Below are 23,195 nucleotides of genomic sequence, written 5' to 3' on the forward strand. Positions count from 1 at the left end.
ATTTTTTTGATATTATGATTTGATGAGCAATATAAATATATTTTATTATTTATTATTATAAATGTGAATATATTTTATTATTATTAATAAGTGTGAAATTTATAGTATATAGTTAATTATAAAGATTTATTTATCATGTAGTTTAATTAATAAACAAAATGATTTTTATTAAGGTATTTTTTTTTGGTTAATTTTAACTAATTTTTTTTTTTAGAGATTTTTAAAAACATGAGTTCAAGTTATTTAATATGTAAAATTCAAGTGCTTAGGAGTTTTTCAAGGTGTTGAATCCATTTATGCATTCAAAACTATATTTTAAATAATAAAAAATTACAATCTTATTTTAAATTATATGACCAAATTCCAACGATTTTTTTTTTTTTTGCACTTGTAAGTTAGACAATGGCATTATTTATTATCCCTAATAACAATTTATGGGGAAACTATAAGTTTCCAATAATAATTCAAACGCAATGAAAATACAAAGCACTCTACAATGGGAGCAAACGTGGGAAGTTTAAATCAAATATGTTTAACTAGCAATTGCACCACATGTTGCAAAGGAAATGCTGTAAGGCAGTAAGTAACATAGGAAAGAGAGATAAAGAGAAGGTGAGGGGTAGATCCATAAAGTATCACCTCCCAAAGCCTAAAGTAGTCAAAATGTCACGAGTTCAAGGCAGTCAAGAAGAAACAAAGAACCAAAGAAGCTAATTAAGCCATGAAAGAAATTGAAGAACTCCTAAAACAAGGAAGAAATGATTCACCTATTGTATCGCATTAGCCATATATAAATTTGAGCAACAGATCTAGAATCAATATGAGGCGATGACCTAGACACTCAAGATACTCATCAGATACCTTATAAACTTGTCCAGACTCCATACAAAATGAAAAAATATATAAAATGGAATTGCAAGAGACCAACCCCTCTCTGCTCTTGTGGCCCACTTTGATCGTTGGCCGAACCAAAACTGATTGTTTTATAAGAGGATTTGAGTGGACTAAAAACCCTTGAAAAAGGTCACCATCAAAGATAAGTTGGTCCATGGAAGATGCAATTGTCCTTTCCAGGTAGGATTTAAAAAGGATTAGTTTGGGATTTCGAAGAAAGATGCATCAAAAAGTAACTTTCATGAATTGGGACAAACATTATAAATGTTGGTAATGCACTTGGCCAAACCCCATGCTCAAACTACTTTAATGAGATTGATAACATAATCTCTTCAAGTCATATCTTGTAAAAAAATTATAGTTGTGTTCTTGGCTGACATCTAAGAATATTATAACATGTCAAGGACAAGGAAGAACACAAGGTTCATTTATGAGTGTTAAAAATCAAGTCAAGTAGCTAAACCACATGCCAAATTCTCCAAAGGAAAAAAAAAAAAAAAGAACTGGGTAACTACAGGCAACATATCAGCTATAGCCTCTGAGGCTAAAGTAACACCTCTAATTGTCTTTATTGCTCTGTGAAAAATATACTTTTCCTATGTACAATTGGTTTTATTTCCATATTATAGCTGCAATTTCTTGCAACTTATGAGGCAATGCCTCCTTGTTTGCCTTTTTTTTGTTCATATTAATATCATATTATTAACTTCACAACAAGGAGTTCCACCAAAAATGCCCTCACAGATCTCACGAGACTTTTCCACACAACTTAAAAGTTAAACTTTGTCAGATCATTTTGCAATTTCTCTATTGGTTCAGTTCACACTCTACAAATCACTACCCAAAATGTGAGAATGTATATCTTATCAATGAGATACATTTAATTTATTTTGCACAGGAGTTCACAAACACCTTAAAAAGGCCATCATATACATGCACATTGATGAAAATGTTTTCTTGAATGTATATCCAATCAATGCCATGAAAATGCTAAGATTGATAAGAGGCCTTCTATACACTCCAAATACAATGAATTTGAAGCGCTAACATAATTGTACGATGAAATAACATTTAGTTATAATGTAAATTAGACTCAAAATTTGTTTCCAACCTTGTTGCTGATCTAAAATCTCAATCAAACTCTAAATAAAGCCACAAAACAAACTAGATTTCTTGGAAATTTGAAGGTCACACAATTCATTTTATGTAGTTGGAAAATGTGTGGTGATTGTTCCAACCCCAGGTTTATCTAGGTAATCTTATCATTACCGTTATCACCATAGTTGTTGTCATCATTATTATCACGTGTCTTTGTGTTAGAAAAATTTTTACCTCTGAAATCAAATCATTCAACCAAGAGTACAACCACTCTTCTTCTTTGCCGATAATGTTTCACTATTTAATATCAAGTAATGTTTGGAATTTTTTTCTTCAAGCACAACTTCAGTCATCGTACTCAAAGTGATGAGCCATTGCACTCTCAGCAAATGTAGCTTGATTTATCATCTTGTAGAATTTTCATATTGGTCAGTCAAATTGTGGTGTGAAGTAATAATAAGATTATATATTTTATCTCGAAAAAACAAAGCCAAGGGGAAAAGCATTTGCAAGTATATTGTTGTTGAGAAAAGTGATCTACCAACTTCTAGCCACAACTAATTTAGTATTTCCCTTTAGAACACAAGGAGTATCTGCATTATGTTATCTTTAAGTGAATTCATTTCAATTTCTTTGCTTATATCTGTGATGTTCTTTTGATTTGACATATATGCATTATTTTTAAGTGTGAAATTCTTCAAACAGATATTCAAATGCCTTATAAATGCAAAAAATAGATTCACCATGAAATAGTAGCAATGATTGCATAGATATCCCATTGGACATTTTAGTAAAATCCAAGCTGAAGGCCAAACCACTTCCAACCTTGAGCATATAACATGACAAAATTATCAAGGAAAAAGTTAGTTTTCATTACATTCTTCATAAGAAGAAAAAATGAGAGAGGAATTGTGACTTCCAAATCTAGAAGAATTGGATATAGCAACTTTAATGTCTAATCTCTCCTTTCTTGGTCCAATAATGAATTTCATATCCTGGTGTTAGAGTTCTATAGTGATAGGATTTATAAATTTGAATTGGCTAAGTTTGAGCCTTGTAATATTGTACATACATTTTCTTTCTGCAAATGTTTTCCATATTAAAAATTTAAAAAATCTAAAGAGGGAATGTCCTAAAAGAAACATCAAAAGACAAAAAGAATAAGGAAAGATCAAAAAATGAAAAAATATGAACCCCCAAAACAAAAATAGATCATGAAAGTGTGCAAGTCTAATTGCCACTACTATTTTACTGCTTTATTGTTTTAAAATAATGGTGTGTGCAACTTGTCATACATGCTACAACCCATGATAGTCAAACTGCTTAATATTGACTATTTCATGCTTTGAATTTTATGTTTATAGTTAGAGAATAAAAGTTGACCAAACAGTTTAATCTTGGTAGATCATTAGATAGGTAGAGAAAATAAAAGGAGCTCATCAGTTTAATCTGAGCCCTTGGATGATATAAGGTTAGAATTAGATAGTTTACTTTTCAAAAGAAAAATGAATGATATATATAAGGTTAGAATTAGATAGTTTACTTTTCAAAAGAAAAATGAATGATAAGGGTCTGCTAGTCTAAATACACTCAAATAAATGAAGAAAAAATGGTAGGGTAAGTAATGGGTAAGTAGAAGAAAGGTTGCTGAAGTATAAAGTTGATTGGATAAAAGCACATTTATCATGCTTGATTATATGTTTCAATGTACATGATCAGTTAATAAGGCAAAAGAAATGGTTTAAAAGTTCATTTAATTAACTCCCCTTGATTATTTTCACCCCTTTACTTACTAATTTCCCCATCCACAAGTAAGTTCTAGTACTAAAAATCCTTCAAGTCATAAAGGCTCAAAGCATTTCTCTGACTTTTGGTGGGACCGGACCCTTGGCTTAATGACTTATGGACATCAAGTGTTAAAATTCCCATCATAAAATTCATTTTCCTCCATTACCCTAACAAAACGCCTTTTCCTAAGGTTAAACTTCATTTGCCTATGAAAAGTAAACAACGTCGTGTTGAAATCCATTTCATTCAAAAATGCCCACAAAATTATTTTATCCTAAGTATGAAGTATATGTAAATAAAGTGCACAGATATTACATTTATGCTTAAGGGTATGTTCACTCCGCTCATTTCATATTAATTTCTTAACATAATACTATAATTCCCAATATATCTTTTCTCGCATATAATTAAATCCCCTATATAAATATCCCAACCCTTAGTTTAGTTATAAACTATACTTTACCCCATATCCTCGAAAAAACTGATAAATCCCATCATTAAACCCCACATGATCATTTAATCCCATGATTAAATCCTAATTAATCCCAAACTACCAAGGATTAAAGCCCTGCCCCCCCCCCCTCGCCCACCTAAACCTATGCTCATATCATCCGCACATATCCATCGCCCGACTGCCATCTAATCATCATCACCCTCATCTGACGGTCCACAACCATATCCAATTCACCTGATGTTTGACTGTTACCCGCTCGATAAAGTGGTTTTGCCCTGCCCCATCTCTGTTACATGTCAAGTGTTGGCATAGATCAGGTGATCCCTCCTAAATACCGTCTGCTCCATGAAAGCGGTGCGTTGTCTTGGGAAATGATCTCCCCACGAAACCTGAAAAACCACCCAATTTTCATTCATAAATTACCCGCCAAAAAGTGACCGCTGCTCAATAAAAAGGTCGAGAAGCCCTTTTTCGACTTTTTCACTTTTTTTTTGTCAACCTCTGCGAACCATTGCGACTCCTGCAAACGTTGAATTCACCAATTGAACTTCAATTTCACTCCTGAAGAAGCTGCAGAGACCCCAATCAAGCTCTCAAATCCGTACCAGAGCCATTTAAACTCCTACAGTTGCCAAGAACACCGAATTTGCAGTTAATTAACCAAATTCTAGGGATTTGAAGACAAATTAACAGACAACCCTTTAAATTTGAAAACGTTCAATATTTGAAGTGTTATATTTAAGTAAAATTAATTCAAATTACTTTAAATTTAAAATTCTGTGCCCAAACCCTTCTGAAAGCTTCTAGTTTCCTTCAAAGCCTCTAAATAAACCTGTAGTGCCAAATTAAAATCCACAAGAACTGAATTATGACTGGCCCTGTCACCATAGATGTCAGACCTATCACAACTCCCCATTTGGACCTTGACCACCTTCCCTTGGTGGACAGGGATTTTCAAATTAGAGACACAAGTGCATATGAAGTCCTGCTCAAAATTCATTGTTTGAGTAAAGACATATATCTGAACCATTCTGATGACATTGGCCTTTGGGACTCTAATTTTCCCAAATACCAGTTTCCCCAAGTACATATTTTTCCTGAAATTGTCCATATGTGCCATGACTGTTACATTCCCAACCAGAGAACTATAATGTCCCCTGACCAAAAGGTTTTGTTCACAATTACAACTGAATAAATTAATGAGATGTTGCAAGTCCAACTAGGTCCAAACTTGACCCCACTCTCCATTGGGGATTTGTTAGACCTATACACCAAGTTGACTCCCTCTAGACTGGCCCAAATATTCCAAACTTTCATTATAGAAGAGTAGCACATTCCTAAAGATGCCCCTCCATATGTTTCTGCCATTTTATCTGAAAGGGGCAAGCATATTGTGACTATGATATCATGTATTTTGGGCTGTGACACAGATGAATATGTTGATGAGCTCGTCCTAGTGTTCATGTCTATTTTCACCCCAGGAAAGCCTCCTGCTATTTTGTACAATTATGCCCAGTTCATAGCTGAAAGAATGCATGAACAATTTACTAGAATGCACAATGAAAGAGTATTCAAATACTCATCTGTACTCTACCATATGTTTTTGTATTATTAGTCAGAGAGATTTCCCTTCACCCTCTAGAAGCTGGACACTAGAGGCCAGCCTAGGTCTGTCATATATTGGACACCATTATTCCACAAGTATTCATCACCATACACCTATACAGACTTCATTTCCTCTTTTATCCATCAATTCATGACCATGCTGACAGGAATCCCTCCACCCAGGATAAGTTAAGAATTCAAAAGAGTCCTCCAATTGTCCAAGAAAAGTAAGGTGGGAGATTGGTAAATTTACTAATAAGAAGCTATGGTTGCCAGTTAGCCCCATACAAACTGCCCAAATTCCTCCCCATGAGGTTATTTTCTCTAGAGTATTATAGGTAGATAATGAACTCTGATGAGGTCAAATTTGTCTCAGCCAAGAAAAGAACTCAGTTCAAATTCAAAAATCAGTTAGGCCCTTTCATTTGCAATTCTAGAGAAGCAAGGCAGGAAGCAGATCAGATTCTGCAACAAATGAAGTTCCAAAATAGATTCATGTGGAGATATGACCCTCAAAGGTTTATGACCAAACTTAGACAAAAGGTCAAATTGGGGCCTTACATTCCTCATGCCATACCAGAGATAGAAAGATATGCCAATCAATCTGAGTGATTGGAAAACACTCTCATAGACAGGGACAGTACAAAGGTAGATGTTGAAAATACCTTGTGTGATTTAGAAATACATCTTGATGAAATCTCATTCTTGCAGGTACCACAACAAGAAGGAACCATGAGTACCCCTGTTGTTTTTTAGACTCCTCAGAATGAGGAAAAGAATCCCAAGAGGAATAGAGAGGGAGCCTCCAGTTCAGGTAAGGACACTTCATGCATGCAGTATGAAGCCAGTCAGAGAAAAAGACCAAGGCTCAATCCTGTTTCATAACAGGAAGACACAGAAGGCTAAGCGGAAGTAACTAATACTGAGTTAGACATGAGCAAGGGCACAACTCAATGTAGAGAAACACAGGACCGGTCTGCATCATATACTCAGACGTTAGAAAGGCAGCTCAATGTAGAATTCTCCTCATTTAGTAGACTTGCTAATAAAGTGTTGATGCCTCGAAAATCGCTGCATCGACATCGGGGATAACCACCTGGTCTAGACCTTAAAAGCAACTCCTTTTCCGTTTGGTGTGGTGGCTCCGACTGGATATAATGGGGCCAGTTTCCCAATGATTGGTAAATAGGATGGATAAATGATTGATCTTCTAATATAATTATAATGGATGAATGATTTAATCTAAAAGTAAAATTATAAACAACTATCCTATCCCGGGAAATTGCTGCTTTTAGCATAACTCTTGATGGTCTTCATCCACAAACAGGCATATAGATGATTCTTGTTGGTAAACAAAGATATTTATTCATATGATAATTACCAAGCCCAAATAGTTGATCAAAGAAATCAAGCAAACATTATTACACTATTCCTCATATATATCATAGACATAGATATGATTGAAAGAATAACAATCCTTAGACATTTAATAGTGAAAAGTACAAGGATTGTTGTTAAAACACATACATATATTCAATGATAGAAAAATTTAAACAAATTCTGATTCACATAAAAGAATGACACAAGAGCATAGATAATAGTACCATATGTTATTTGAATCACTCCCGATATCAATCGCATTCAAATTCCCTCTTCTAATTTAGAAACACTTCCACAAAAGGCAATAGTGCACATTTCATCAAAGCTTTCTTCGTTAAAATTCAGAATACTGGCCCAATCTTCATAAAAAATAGATCAGAAGCACAATAGTGTGACTTACTAATTTGAGTTTATACAAAAACTGAGGACCCTTTCTAAATGTATGAAAGGGCATATAAATACTTATTAAGCTAACTAATTACAAAATAAAAGTGTTATTTAATTGGTACAAATATATTATGAATATCTCCTCAAAATTGGCTTGTCATCAGTCAGCAACATGATTCATTGTTTTGGATGATCTCCCTTCGGCTTGAGCTGGCAGATATCTAGCATTGGTTGCAATTCTGGAGGGCGACTTAGACGAGAATTCAGTTGGGCTGAATATGTGGCATCTTGGATCTCGGGAATCATGCAACTGATGGCATCAGTTAAAAATTTTAGTGCGGTCCTCTAACTGTATGGCTTGATTAAGAAAAACCAAAAGGCATCCCAAGTTAAACTTTGGATGCCAGCGATTAGTCTTCCATTCTTTTCCAATTCCTGATTGCATGTTTGTTCCAAGGCTTTAGCCGATGTCAATTTACCTGGATTACACTGTGAAATCATGTTAGACAGATAAAGAGTGTCATTGACCAATTCAATTAAATTGCTAGTAGATAACCGACATATTGAGGTTTCTCTTTCTGCCTTCATTAGTTGTGACTGCCATTCTAGGAAAGGATGTCTTTGTGTGACTCTAGAATTTTGGGCAGATCCGTAGCTTGTCCTTCACGGGAGTCTTGCCAAGCAAGAAAGCTAGTTAAGGTCTCATCGGCCTGTTCTAAATCCTGCCTAGCTTCAACTGATTTATCAACTATTGATGTAGTAATCTCACAAAGAGGCTCAACCAGAGAAATGTTATGACATAGCAGTTTTAGCTGTGTAATCAATGCCTTATTGATTTGTAGAGCTTCAATTTTGAACTCTGCTACTTGAGGAAGGCTCCTGAACTTTTCTACTTCTTGTGACAGTTGAGCGATTCGCTCATCCTTAGCCTTGCTCATTTTTTCATTCATTGCCTTTAATCTGGCCAATGCTTCGGACAATTCCTTTTGTTTCTGTACTGCACTCAAATCTATCCTTTGTTTCTCTTTGAGAAATTGCTCATTTAATTGGCTGTTTGTCTGCCGCTGTATTAATGGTTGTTGTTCTAACTGTTCTATTTTTCGCTGTGCTTCAGACACCTGTGACTGCAATGAACCAATTATTTGATCTTTTTCCTTAAGGAGATTGCTTACTTCTGAGGCTTTATCCATGGTGGCTGCCGAATAAGCTCCGACATACTGAGAAAGTTTTGTAAGGTCATCGGAAGGGTTCAATTCCTCCTTCCACACCACATTAGCCATCTCTATTTGATCTGGAAAAAGGGAAGATTGATCAAGTCTCCTCCTTTTCCTCTGTCTTTTCACCACAGCCCTGTGTTTGGGACTGTAAAAGACATCTAATGGTGGTATGTCTTCTATCTGTAAAACAATCTGATCGGATGGATCTTTAGGAATTATTTCCGAATATTTGCTAATGGGTAGGCTGCTGGTTCCTTCAATTGGAACCGTAGTCGTGGTCGTTTCCTCACTGACTGTTACTTGGGGTGTGCCAAATCCTTGTGAAGTCTCGGGATTGCTTATACTAGAGTCAAATTGTTGCCACTCTTTGAGGAGTTTGGGATCAATTTGAGTCTCTAAATCAATAACTTCACTGTCCTGCTTCTTTTCTTTCTCCTGCTCTATTTCCTGCTCTTTTCCTCTTTCTGGCTCTTTTCCCTTTTCGGGAATTTTCTCTGTGGCAGGAGGCTCGTCAATACTCTTCTATTCAGGCTCGCTTGAATTAGTTGTTGGTGAAGTAGCCAATAAGTCCAGAGGTAGAGTTTGCAACCTCTGTTCTCTGAGCCTATTGAATTCCCCCCGTCCTTCATCATTAGATTTCATCTTGGCCAATGTTTTAACCTGAGACAATGATTCTGTTGAAGAAAATAGGTCGTCAAATTCATCCTTTTCATGGTCAAACTTAGTAAGTTTGGCCTGTTCAGGCACATTATAGGCAACCTTCCAGGGATCGAATTTCCTGTTGGGGATGGTTGCAAGATTGAGCATATTTATTTTTCCTGTCTCTTTCTCAGCATGTTTGTAATCAAGTAGAGTATAAAGACCGCATCGCAAAGGGAATATGGGCCATGACTGCTTTTTAGAATTCCTAAGAGTTTTGGATGTTCCAGTGGTTGTTATTTGGTAAGCTAACTCTCGTTCCAATAGTTTATCAGGTACATACAATGGGAGGACATGGGGTCTTGTGAGGCTACCAAACACCCTTATATATGTGAACTTAACTTCCCTCAACGAATTCCCCACAGCAGTCAAGTCAACTTTTGCCTCCTCGGAAATCCTTGGGGCAGGCTTATCAAAAATGGCATAATAGATAGGCAACATGAAAATGTTACAGATTTGATACAAGTGGTCTTTATAATGTGCCTTCCATAACATCTGATGATAGATGTGGATTGGCTTAGGGTCCTGTGGTGTCCACCTCCACCCAAGTATCGAGTATTCGGGATTAAAGCAAAGCATATCCATAACATAAGCACTGTAATAGAAGGGGGGAATAGTCCTGGTGGTTTCGCGTGAATTGAATCTAAAATAAAGAAACACAGAGTTTAATTTATCAGACAATATATTCGGCCAATCCATGACATAACTACTAACAATCGCTTCCATTAAAGGAACCATTTCGATAGTAAATTTTGCTGAATCATGCATTCCCCATATCCTACACATCATTGCCCCAGCATAACAGTAAGTAGATGACAAGGAATCCATAGAGTACTTACCCAATGATTCATGTTTGTGCTTTGCGGGATTCGGTCTCCATTGTCTAATCGAGGCTGATTCCGTCTCATTCTCCTCTGCGAATTTCTCCAGAAAAGCTTTGTTGTATTTCTTTTTCAGGTTCGGGTAAATGATACATTTTCCTTAAGTCGTCAGGCTGAAATGAACCAAAAACTCTTCCATCAACTGTGAAAAATGTCCTATTAGATACTGAATTTGTTCGACCACCCATCTGACCACATCAGTGTAAGGAAGAATTTTCTCCCGAGCTGCTATCTTGTGCAAAAATGAGTCGGTTAAATCTTTCAGGGAGGCATATGATTTATTAGTTGAGCCTGCAGTAGCTTCTTCGAACACTTCCTCCATTTCTTCTGCCTCAATTAAATTATAGATGCTTTTCTAGCTTGTATTTCCAAGGCCGAGACATGTAGTGTCTGAGATTAGGCCCTTTTTGCTTGGTCCTGGGTCATTGGTGGGCTGGACTGTTACTGCAGGGGCCGCTGCTACTGCAGATCTCTTGGATTTCTTTCCCATTTGCTTAAAACTTGTTATTTCGACGGAATTCTGCACAAGGAATGAAACCAGCGTGATACAGAGAAATAGATAACATGAGCCAACATGAAAGAGTTATATCTATTAGTGAATAATCAAAGATCATAGTGAAATTACCACAGATAGAATCTAAGTGGAAAATCTCGGCATAACTGCTTCATTAATTGGCCGCATCACCTGTCAATCATGATAAGGGAGCTTTTAAATATCCATCATAACGTCTATATGGTGAATAATTGATTCAAGAGTGGCTTAGATTTTTGGCGGCTAATCGCATTTGATGATTAGTGACGTGAAAGGGAGGGTTTTAATAATAGTCCAAAATATCGTTCAATCACCAAAGGTGGTATAATGCATGCCAATCTTTAATATGCTTAGAAACACGCGCCTTGATTTAATGTATCGCAATCAGGAAGGGGCTCAGGTCACATTACTTACGCTATTGCGAAATCGCCGATTGCCGATGGCGATACGCCTTATCGCATCGGAAGATTTGAAGGTGTCACAGTTAATGAATTGATTGCTACAGCCGATTGCCGATAGCAATACCTTTTATCGCATCGGAGGAATGGGGGGGTGCCTTATATATACGATGCATTTTGCCTTTCCCCAATATCCGATAGTGATTTCCCTTTTCGGATTGGAGTAATTCAATGGGTCTTTATATATGTTTTTCTTATTATTGCGATATGCCATCTTGTGATTGCTTTATCGTAATAATAAAAGCTTTATGATTTGTTTAAAAGATGTATTTTATCGTTGTTTGAAAGGTATATCATATTTCATTCGGACCTTTTGATGAGTGTTTTTTTTCCTATAAATGAGTTAATACCAATTTATTCACACATCTATGTATAAAATGGATCCATTTAATATTATGATTTTAAAGAAAAATTTTATGAAATGGGGGGTTGTTGTACAACGCAACAATTGGCGATTCACTGGGAGAAACAGTTATCTCTGGGAAAAGTTAAAATACTTAAACTTTTTAAATATGAAAATCTTATCTGAGCGAAAAATTCTAATATAACTAGGCAAACATAAATTCTGAATGTAATGATAATTATTTCTGCTATTCTCTTCTCATGTTACAATTAAATACATTCTATGTTTTAAATTAGCTCCTTAATTGGTTGCTAATGATAAAACAAAAACTTTTCCAACTTAGCTTTATAATGAATCCTTTGTCATAAGTAGAGCCTCTGCTGCCAGCAACGTCTATAGTCTCGAAAAGCATACCTTTTAACCATTTGATCGTTCATTATCCCATCCATTTCAGGATATAATTAGAAAAGAATGAATCCAGAAATATGTTTTCATATTTTTGTATCATTTTTTCTTTTTCTTTATGTTGTAAGATAAAAATCCATTGTCCTGGTTTGGTAGCCAGCTATTTGACAATGCCATTCACTAGTTGTAATTTAATTGAACAAGTTGGCTCGTGATGAGACCCCTTGTCTTATAATTATAAGCCATTACCCTGTTTTGATATACAATGTTGGTAATGTCAGTTAAATTATTTCCCTATGATCATGGTAAGCAAGCTTGTAATAAGACCTCTTATCTTTTACCTCAAATATATTTTAGAATTACACTCTAAGTAATTATAACCCTTGATGAATGGGATGAACAATTTTCTCCTTAAGAGAAGATGGATGATAGGATAAGAATTGAAGATGCTAAGAATGAATCAGTATATGTTCTGTATTGATAACCATTTTCAGGCTGCTTAAAAACATTGAAGTGGTTTACAGTACTTCTAATCCTTGAGAAGAGTTCACAAAAATAAAATGGTGTTTCAAAATCTAAAAATACCTAATTTCCTAGAAATCTTCCTTTCGTTTAAGGCTTCCATTTTAAAAGCAAATATCATAACTATTTCTTTTGAGAAACTTTTTCAATATAGTAAAGACCGATGGAAGGCTAACTTTATTTTCCAAAATCCTAAAAATCTAAGCTATGTACAGAAATTTAGCTGAAAATTGAATATTTACAAAGGGAGAAGGGGTTACCTCCTCAATTGAAGAATTTTTTCAAGATAAGGTCGTTAACAAGAAGAGAATCTATCTTTCCTGATAGATCTTGCAGTATGAAAGTAGAAGGGCCTATCTTCTCATTGATTTGAAATGGTCCGAGCCACATTTTCTGGAACTTTGTGTGTTTTCCTTTATCCTCATGGGCTATGTCCCATTTCAAAACTAGATCACCAACTTGTAATTGTTTTGAACTGGTTGAAGTTGTATCAAAAGAGGACTTGATAATTTGCTGATGTTTTGCATGTATAATTCTGGTTTTTTCCCTTTCTTCTTCTAGTTTCAAAATTTGATCGTGTCTTAGTTGAATAGAAGATGAGGGACTTTCTTCAATAAACTACACTAAAGCTAGGGATGGAAGCACTAAGTTGGCCGGTATGATAGTGGTGGGCTCCAGTATTGTAGCAATAATGCTACAACTCCTGGAACTCCCTTCTTTAATTTTATCAACCTGGTAGTTCGTAACAAACTTGGAAGCGACGGTGCTGTATGCACAAGTACTAGCTCTTGCCGCAGCTGTCACTTGGTCAGCTGGCACAAGTCCACTTGGAGCTTAAGCCAACTTCTATGAGCTCTTAGAAGAAGATTTTTAATTGATGGATGAAATCTAACTCGAAGGAAGCTAATCTAATTGCAACAAGAAACTGAACGCCAAAAAGAAACGCAAACCCTAACAAACCCTAATTCTACCAGCTAGTCCTACTGACGCAAAGAAGAGCATGAAAACTACTGAAAGAGATGCCATTACTTCTATGAAGGTAAAATACATGTGTCTAGACTACCTCTATCTGAAGAAAACATCTTTTCGTATTTTTGATTAAGTTGTTGGAATTATCATGCATGTGCTTTTAACTATTTTTTACTGTGCAGAGGTGGATCAAGGAGGAGAAATGCTTGGAAGAGGTTGGGAAGGTTCAGAGAGGGTCTAAGGAGTCCCCAACACTCTTCCAGAGAGTTTCACAGAGTTTGGCTATCAAGAAACCTCATTCGTGAGCTTCTAAAGGAAGTCTGCAGGGGTTCTATAGGATGTTTAGGATTTCTACAGGATGTTCTATAATTTTTCTACGGGATGTTTAGAAATGGGGTTTTGAAGCATGGATGTAGGAAAAAAGGTGGAGGAATGAGTATGGAGGTGAAATAGGGGTGTAGGGAAGTTCAAGACTTGGAGGATGGAGTTGAGGAGTGGCGTATATGGTGAGATCTGTTCAAGGAGGGATGAAACGATGTTGCACAAGGATATGAGAATCATGGCAAATTAAGCAGATGAGGCAAATGTAAGGTAAGGGTTCTAAGTGGAGGGTGAAGCAGGTAGGTTGGATGGAGTATGGGCAGGTAAGGATTGATAACAGGTACTCTGCAAGTGGTTTTTCAAACTGACCAAAAAAACACTTATAAAACCTATGACCTAGTTACTTTACTCTAATCTGACCTAACAGCAAAAGGAAATGAACAAAAGTTTATTCGAAATGAAATACGTGAAATGAATATGCAACTAAGAAATCATAAACTGAAGCATTTAAACACTACTAATATCAGCATCTACAAAAGAGGATTCCAACACTAAGAATTGCATGGCAAAGCAAAACAACGTTTTTGTTGGCAGCAAAGTCACATTGGTCCTAGCTCATGACTCCACTGAGGGGGAGGTGAGATCCAAGGTGTTTGGTAGCCTTTTTCTGAAGATATTTCCTATGATTAACCTATCAAGTAAATCTAAACATGAAAAACTTTTTTAATCATCAAAAGCAACCTAAACAACAACACAATATTTAAATCTAAATAGCAGATTTTATTCTAAGAATGCAGCAAAGACACATAAATGTAAACAAAGGAGGTACTAAGCGCTTGAGATGGGCCCAACCCCAAGAGCTACATCCTCCTAAGAGAGATTTAGAGCTGGTGCAAAGCTGGATTCATCTTTATTGATCAAAAGAAATGTTACATTCCAAAATCTTTCCACAAGGAGAACTTGAAAATGTGCTGAAAGCAAAGCTAATCTACTGCCTAAAAATCGAACTACAAAATATCTACAAAATGAATAAAAAATGACTAACTACTACCTAAAAAATGACTAACCACTAGCTAACTACCAACTAACCCAAATGAGGCCCTAAGCCTTCTTATTTATACAAATGGAGGACCCCAACAGTCCTCCTAAACTTTAGGGACTCGGCTGCCCAAAACTTGTAGTTAACAACAGTCCTACTTGACTTGCTTGGCTGCCCTTGTGCTAATTGATTTGGTGGCCCTTGAACTCCAAGCTGATGGTGGAGAATTCGAGGTAAGGGCCCATAAATGAAGGGAACACCTTCCTAAAAATACTCTCCACGAATTTGGCTGCCAAGTGCTCCTTTCAACCATTGATTTTGTCTCCAAATTGACCAAAAAGGCTACACAAAGCACACATTAGACTTGTTGGCATAATGACTAACCCAATTCACTCTATTAGCATAAATATAATAAAAAAAATGCAATAAACTAATGAGAATGGTGGATTAAGTCGAATTAGGAGGTTGAATGAGCCCAAATAATTATCCATTTTTGGGGCTCATTATCACCCCCTACTGAAAGTGTTGCTCATCCTCTGAGCAACCAATTTATCTCCTCATCTTTGATGGCCCTGGTGGCCTCCCTGTCATGCCAAGCTTCTGAAGTGATGCCCTCTTCTTTGTCATGAAACCATGCTTTTCTCTTTGCTTCTTCCCACTACTTGCTCCTTCTTGTAGAGAATTCTCAGCTTTGGTATGATTGTGAAAATATATTCAATCTGATGGTGGAAATGGTGGTGAAAGGAGATGAAATCAATGGAGGATGGAAGAAAAGAGTGGTTGCATGCCTCCTCAACAAAATTCAAGCTTCAAATCCCTCTCCATAATTGATTCTGGCCTGCCCAAAGGCTTCTACAGGATGTTTCTGGTAAAAATACAGAACTTCCTATAGATAGTCCTGTAGCTTCCTGTAGAAGGTTGAACCATGACTAAATTGTGTCCAAACCCTGAGAAAAATGAGTGTTCATGGAGGGGATGGATGTGAGGATGCCTAGGAACTTGGTAGCGACCCTTCTGCTTGTGTTGGGAGGCCCCATTTCCACATTGTGTACCTGCAACCTGCAACAATTACCAGGGATTAAACTTGTTTTTTTTTTGTTTTTCTCTATTTCATCCTTCTTTTTTTTTCTTGATTTTCCTCTTGTTTTCCTTGTGATGGTTTCATTGTTGGTCTACCCTGGGTTTTCTTACCCTTAGCTTTCTTCCCCTCTGTTTTCCTCTCTGCCTCAATTTGCTCCTTTTCCTCACTGCTGGATGCAGTGAGTTCTTCGGCCAAAATTCGGATGTCATCATCCTTAGACATATTCTAAAAAATTCCCCAGGAGAGAGGGACAGTGTAAGTATGGAATGCATCTTCCACGAGGAGCTTGATAAGCCCATGATGGGCCAGCTGGTCTGGTGTCCCCTCCCTTAGCTTTGTGGCGCATTCCATCAAGGATTGCAGGAGGAAGTAGGGGATGCTCAATTTTTGCTCTGAGGGCAGATCCATTTGATGCCTGAGTTCTGTTAGTAAACAGAAATGATAACCATATACAATGCTGAATCGCCCCTCACAGGTAATATACTTCATAACTTGAAGGCTTACCTCGCTCCAATAATGGCTGAAGGCTGGCTCTCCGGACCCCATTCTTATCCTCTGAAAATTGTTCTTCTGGTAGAAAAAATTGCTTTTTGGCTTTTTGGCCCAATGACCTCTCCTCTTTACTCCATGATGTCCCCAATGGCAGCTCAGTGACTTGACTAATGAGTTTTGGGGTCAGTTTTAGGGTCAACCCTCTGAAATTTACACTGGCCAGTATTTTGGATTTAGGCTGCAGGGATATTAGGAATTCTTCAGTTACCTCATCATCATAGCCTTGGATTCTGTCACAGAAGGTCATCCAATTGGCATGGGTAAACAGGTCTACCACCTCGGAGTTCCCCTCAATTTTTTTGTATTTTCGTTTGCACCAAATCCCCATTTAGAATGTTGCTGCTGCCCAACTTCGATTGACAAAAGGGAGTTAGGCTCTCTCAAACAGGGCACAGAGCTTGTTTTTTATTCCAACCACATAATAGTCACAAATTTTTTATGCACAAGTAAGCCTTAGAGTGGTTTATCATTATCATATGGAGCATTTGTTAATAGGAACCTTGGAAGAGAATGTGATGCAGCGCTATTTGAAATAAATTATGTGTATCCCACGAGCAAACCACCATTCTTGACCCACAGGTAGACTGGTTTTAATTGTCCCCACTTCAACCAAGCTAGTTCACCACCTTTCGAAATATCATGCATGGGAATGGTGTTTTTGAGCCTACCTTTCTTCAAGCTCCAAACTTGATGAAGAAAAACTCAAGCTCCTCTGCTTCAGAAGGATATAACGTACTTCCTGTAGAAGACCCCTCCCATTTCCTGTAGAATGTTATTCTGCCTTTGAGTGAGCCTGATACACTAGAGAAATTTGAACCAGGCCACAAAGCTCAGTGGAGGACAACAGGTTAACCAATTGTGGGAGCAGAGGATGCATACTTCAGCTAAGAATGTTGCAAGTGCAAATTAATTAGCGGATGGTGAGAGTCAGCCGAGAATTTTTAATTGTGGCGTGATTTGTGGTGAGGTGGCAGAGACGTGCATTGGCCCATGCAAACTGTTGGTCCCCTGCAGTGCTTAACTATTTTTTCTCTGCCTGTAATTTCATCCATCAATCACGCTGAAGTTTAACTATCCATCACTACCTGTCTTCTAATTCCCTCTTGAGATGGTTGAGCGCACATGTCTCATTCACCCACCAAGCGCTATTGAACTGGATGACAATGGTCAGTTAGCTGGCCACTGATTTTTTTAATCCCGACCATCTCATTGCTCATGCAGTTTCTAAATTACATTCATGCAATTAGAGGAATGAGTTTCAGTCACGTACCTGGAATTCCAATGGCTGCTGTGAGGTGCTGTGGCCTGTCATTTGCTGCATGCACTGGTTTTTGCGGTTGCATGTGGCATGGCTGTTGATTTTTTGGTTTTTTTCCTTGTGCAGGTGTCCTCTAACCAGATCTAAGCTACAAGAGTTCATTTCCACGTTCAGATCTGCACCTTCAAGCTGCTGCTGCTGAATTTTCACAGGACCAGAACTTGTTTTCGCCATTTCTCCAAAACGGTAAACCGGATTGATCTGAAAATTTCTGAGGATGTTCCTATCATCATGATGCACCTCCCATAGCAAAATCGTGATCAATGGATGTACAAATTTCGAGAAAAATGGAAAATGGCTGAAGATTTCAGAGATCAATTTCTCGGAAACCATGCATCGGAATTAGCTGAAACTGCTTGGGTGGGCTACTATCACCTATGTGCATCTCCCCATGAAACAGGTTTTAAAACAGATGCATGGATATGGAGAAAATGCAAAAATGGATTATGGTTATGGAGGCTGATTTCTTGGAAACCGTGCACCAGAATTGGCTGAAACTGCTCAGGCATGTTTCCATCACCCCTGTACAATCCCCCGTAAAATGGTTTTTCAAATGGATGTATGGTTTTCAAGTTATCGAAGAAACAAATTCTGTTCTAGGTATTTTTGCTTCAAGGCATTTTGCAGTTTTGTTGCATGGTAAGAAAAATTGAGCTTGGGTTGTGATGCAGGAATGGAGATGATGGAGGAGGAGTTTGAAAAGTGCAGGAGGACTTCTGAACCCTTGAGGAAGCTACCATGTTCGCCAAACCACCTTTTTGAAATCCATTTCTAGCTTCCTACAATTTCTATAGGAACTTCTTGTAGAAGCACAATGAGGTGGAAAAGATGATGGAAAAGGGTGAGGAATGGGAACATCGATGCTTGTAGGCATAACCAATGGATTCCAAGCTTTAGATCCCGTTCCAAAATCAAATCTGGCTCGCTTGAAGGTTCTACAGGATGTTTCCTGTAGAAATATAGAACTTCCTCTAGAAGGCACAAAAACTCATTTGTTTTTGTTTTGAGTGATCCTCCTGACCTGCAATGTCATTGCTGCAACCTAAAATTATTCAATGGAAATTAGATTTATTTTTCTTTTTCTTTTTCTCTTTTTTTTTTTTTTGAAAAACAACTAGGGCGCCTCATGGAGGTTTTCATGCTAATTGCCTGCCCTGGGCGCCTCCAAGGGAGGTTTTCACCCAAAGATCTTATTCTCTTTTTTTATTTTTCCCAACCCATTGACCGCCTCATGGATATTTTCAATCAATGAGCCAATCTAAGGCGCCTCCGAGGAGGTTTTCACCTTAGATTTTTATTTTCATCTTATTTTCATTTTTTTTTTCTACCCTACCCTACTTGAAAAAAACAAAATTCTTTTCAAGTATAAGAATACTTCCAATGGAGCCATGTGCACATCGAGATTAGAGATAAAATGATGTGGTGGCTTGAAATGCATGCTTTGATAGCTATCCAGATCTCAGAGACCAAATGATTTGACCTTGAAGGGATCAAACATAGCTGAGGAAGAGAGTACTGCTGCAACTTAGTGACTGTTTGGAACCATATCTCAATATAGCTCTGATATCCTTGGTCCTTTGGCTGATATGGATCATATTTCATGTCACCTTCTATCATGAATTTCTCATCTCCCTCTGTTTGATGATCTTTCTCTTGAATACATGGAAGATTTGATGGTAACCATGAGGGTACTCTCTTGATCTCTGATTCTGATCTCTTCTCTTCATCAAGTGCAACCCATGGTTCTTTGTCCCCTCTCTTGAATCTTCTTTTGCTAGATGTGATCCTTCAATGCTTTCAAGATGATCTCCTTTTTGCAATGCTCTTCCTGAGCCATGGTGAAGATCATTGAGCTCAAGAGGAGTCATTTGGACATGTTGTGTCCCAGCATTGCAATTGTGTTGAGCTACTCCAATGGACAGGTTTGGAAATGGTGGTATGGGTAGTTGAGTGGAGGTGTGTATTAAGATGGATACGGATGGGGTTGTGGTTGGGTAGGCATTTAGGGCTGCCTTGGCGGAGTAGGAGGAGATGGTTGTGGATGAGCGGGTGGTGGAGGAAAATAAGTGGGAGGAGTGTTGTATTGGGGCCTCCACTCTTGATGAGGTGCATTCCACTGAAGTTGTGGCTGAGCATAAGAGTGAAATGAATGAGCAACTGGTTGGGCATAATATGGATCTGTGAAGGAACAAGGAGGAGGTGTGAACCAGGAAGGATGAGCAGGGGGACCCCAAGAAGGCATGAAAGTGGCTTGATAAGGGTCATAATAGGTCTCGGATGTCCCTTGCAGTTCCTGCTCGTAAGATCTAGGTCCATGTGGCCTCCTTTGGTTCATATAATAGAGTGATTCAGTCGCTCCTTTGGCTCTCTGATATGCAGCTTTGATTCTGGGTAAGGAAGGGCACTGATCTGTAGGATGGTATTCTTCACAGATGAAACACACTTCTAGGGAGTGCATTGGACATTCGTTCCTAGGATGCTTTCTAGTGCACCTGGGACAAAAGATGACCAAAGCCCTCTTGGCTTCCTCTTGCTTCTTTTGGATCCACAGGGTATCCAATTGCATGGCAAGAAACTGCCTCATATCACTCTTGAAATCTTCTATCTGATCATCAAATTCATCTTTGGACAAGGGACTGCTCCCAACATTTCTGCTTGTAGCCATTTTCTCTAGAGGAATGGTTTCTTCTTCTTCTTCCCTTGAGGTTCTTCAAATTTGTCTTGCTGTCCACCTAAGGATTCTTTAATCACAGCCATCGAAGAAGAGAGAAGGTTGGCTGTGTGAAGTGGTGGGGGTGTTGTGCAATCATTTTTCTAACTTATCTCTACTCCTACAAGGCATGAAATGAAATCTTTTTGGTTGATTTTTTCATTTTTCTTCTTGTACCTGCAAAACTAAAATAGGTTGAACTTCAACTAACTATCTTGCTGAAACGAAAATGCGGAATTGAAATGAAAGCATGAAAGGACTAATCTATTTTGCTCAAATGAAATTGCAGGAATGAAATGCTAGGCTACGCCTGTGGAATTGAAATGCTAATCTACACTTGCAAAAATGAAATTGCAGAATTGAAATGCTAATCTATGAAAGCGGGAAATGCTAATCTACTTTTGCATAAACGAAATTGCATAATGGAAATGAAATAAACTACTTAGCAGAAGATTGTAGTGGAAAATAGAAGAAAAGCAACAATCACCAATACTATGACGCTTCCCCGGCAACGACGCCAAAAAGATGGTGGGCTCCAGTATTGTAGCAATAATGCTACAACTTCTGGAACTCCCTTCTTTAATTTTATCAACCCGGTAGTTCGTAACAGACTTGGAAGCAACGGTGCTGTATGCACAAGTACTAGCTCTTGCCACAGCTGTCACTTGATCAACTGGCACAAGTCCACTAGGAGCTTAAGCCAACTTCTATGAGCTCTTAGAAGAAGCTTTTTAATTGATGGATGAAAGCTAACTCGAAGGAAGCTAATCTAATTGCAACAAGAAACTGAAAGCCAAAAAGAAACGCAAACCCTAACAAACCCTAATTCTACCAGCTAGTCCTACTGACGCAAAGAAGAGCATGCAAACTACTGAAAGAGATGCCATTACTTCTATGAAGGTAAAATACATGTGTCTAGACTACCTCTATCTAAAGAAAACATCTTTTTGTATTTTTGATTAAGTTGTTGGAATTATCATGCAGGTGCTTTTAACTATTTTTGACTGTGCAGAGGTGGATCAAGGAGGAGAAATGCTTGGAAGAGGTCGGGAAGGTTCACAGAGGGTCTAAGGAGTCCCCAACACCCTTTGAGAGAGTTTCATAGAGTTTGGCTATCAAGAAACCTCATTCGTGAGCTTCTACAGGAAGTCTGCAAGGGTTCTACAGGATGTTTAGGATTTCTACAGGATGTTCTGTAATTTTTCTACAGGATGTTCAGAAATGGGGTTTTGAAGCATGGATGGAGGAAAAAAGGTGGAGGAATGATTATGGAGGTGAAATAGGGGTGTAGGGGAGTTCAAGAATTGGAGGATGGAGTTGAGGAGTGGTGTAGATGGCGAGATCTGTTCAAGGAGGGATGAAACGATGTTGCACAAGGATATGAGAATCATGGCAAAGTAAGCGGATGAGGCAAATGTAAGGTAAGGGTTCTAAATGAAGGGTGAAGCAGGTAGGTTGGATGGAGTATGGGTAGGTAAGGAAGGATAACAGGTACTCAGCAAGTGGTTTTTCAAACTGACCAAACAAACACTTATAAAACCTATGACCTAGTTACTTTACTCTAATCTGACCTAACAGCAAAAGGAAATGAACAAAAGTTTATTCGAAATGAAATACGTGAAATGAATATGCAACTAAGCAATCATAAACTAAAGCATTTAAACACTACTAATATCAACATCTACAAAAGAGGTTTCCAACACTAAGAATTGCATGGCAAAGCAAAACAACATTTTTGTTGGCAGCAAAGTCACATTGGTCCCAACTCATTACTCCACTGAGGCGGAGGTGAGATCCAAGGTGTTTGGTAGCCTTTTTCTAAAGATCTTTCGTATGATTAACCTATCAAGTAAATCTAAACATGAAAAACCTTTTTAATCATCAAAAGCAACCTAAACAACAACACAATATTTAAATCTAAATAGCAGATTTTATTCTAAGAATGTAGCAAAGACATATAAACGTAAACAAAGGAGGTACTGAGCGCTTGAGATGGGCCCAACCCCAAGAGCTACAGCCTCCTAAGAGAGATTTAGAGCTGGTGCAAAGCTGGATTCATCTTTATTGATCAAAAGAAATGTTACATTCCAAAAACTTTCCACAAGGAGAACTTGAAAATGTGCTGAAAGCAAAGCTAATCTACTGCCTAAAAATCGAACTACAAAATAACTACAAAATGAATACAAAATGACTAACTACTGCCTACAAAATGACTAACCACTAACTAACTACCAACTAACCCAAATGAGGCCATAAGCCTTCTTATTTATACAAATTGAGGACCCCAACAGTCCTCCTAAACTTTAGGGACTCGGCTGCCCAAAACTTGTAGTTAACAGCAGTCCTACTTGACTTGCTTGGCTGCCCTTGTGCTAATTGATTTGGTGGCCCTTGAACTCTGAGCTGATGGTGGAGAATTTGAGGTAAAGGCCCATAAATGAAGGGAACACCTTCCTAAAAATACTCTCCATGAATTTGGCTGCCAAGTGCTCATTTCAACCATTGATTTTGTCTCCAAATTGACCAAAAAGGCTACACAGAG

The 23,195-nt window shown here is 37.8% G+C and overlaps 1 pseudogene; it reads right to left on the bottom strand.

Annotated features, from left to right (window-relative positions):
• Nucleotides 1-2,855: 2,855 nt before the first annotated feature.
• Nucleotides 2,856-23,195, bottom strand: part of LOC149251799 (3-oxoacyl-[acyl-carrier-protein] synthase II, chloroplastic-like) — a 156,515-nt pseudogene continuing 136,175 nt past the window's right edge.

Source organism: Pinus tabuliformis, chromosome 7 (genome assembly GCF_031772625.1).
Source record: "Pinus tabuliformis cultivar Carrire ecotype Pingquan chromosome 7, CPIR1, whole genome shotgun sequence".
In the NCBI taxonomy this organism is placed as follows: domain Eukaryota; kingdom Viridiplantae; phylum Streptophyta; class Pinopsida; order Pinales; family Pinaceae; genus Pinus; species Pinus tabuliformis.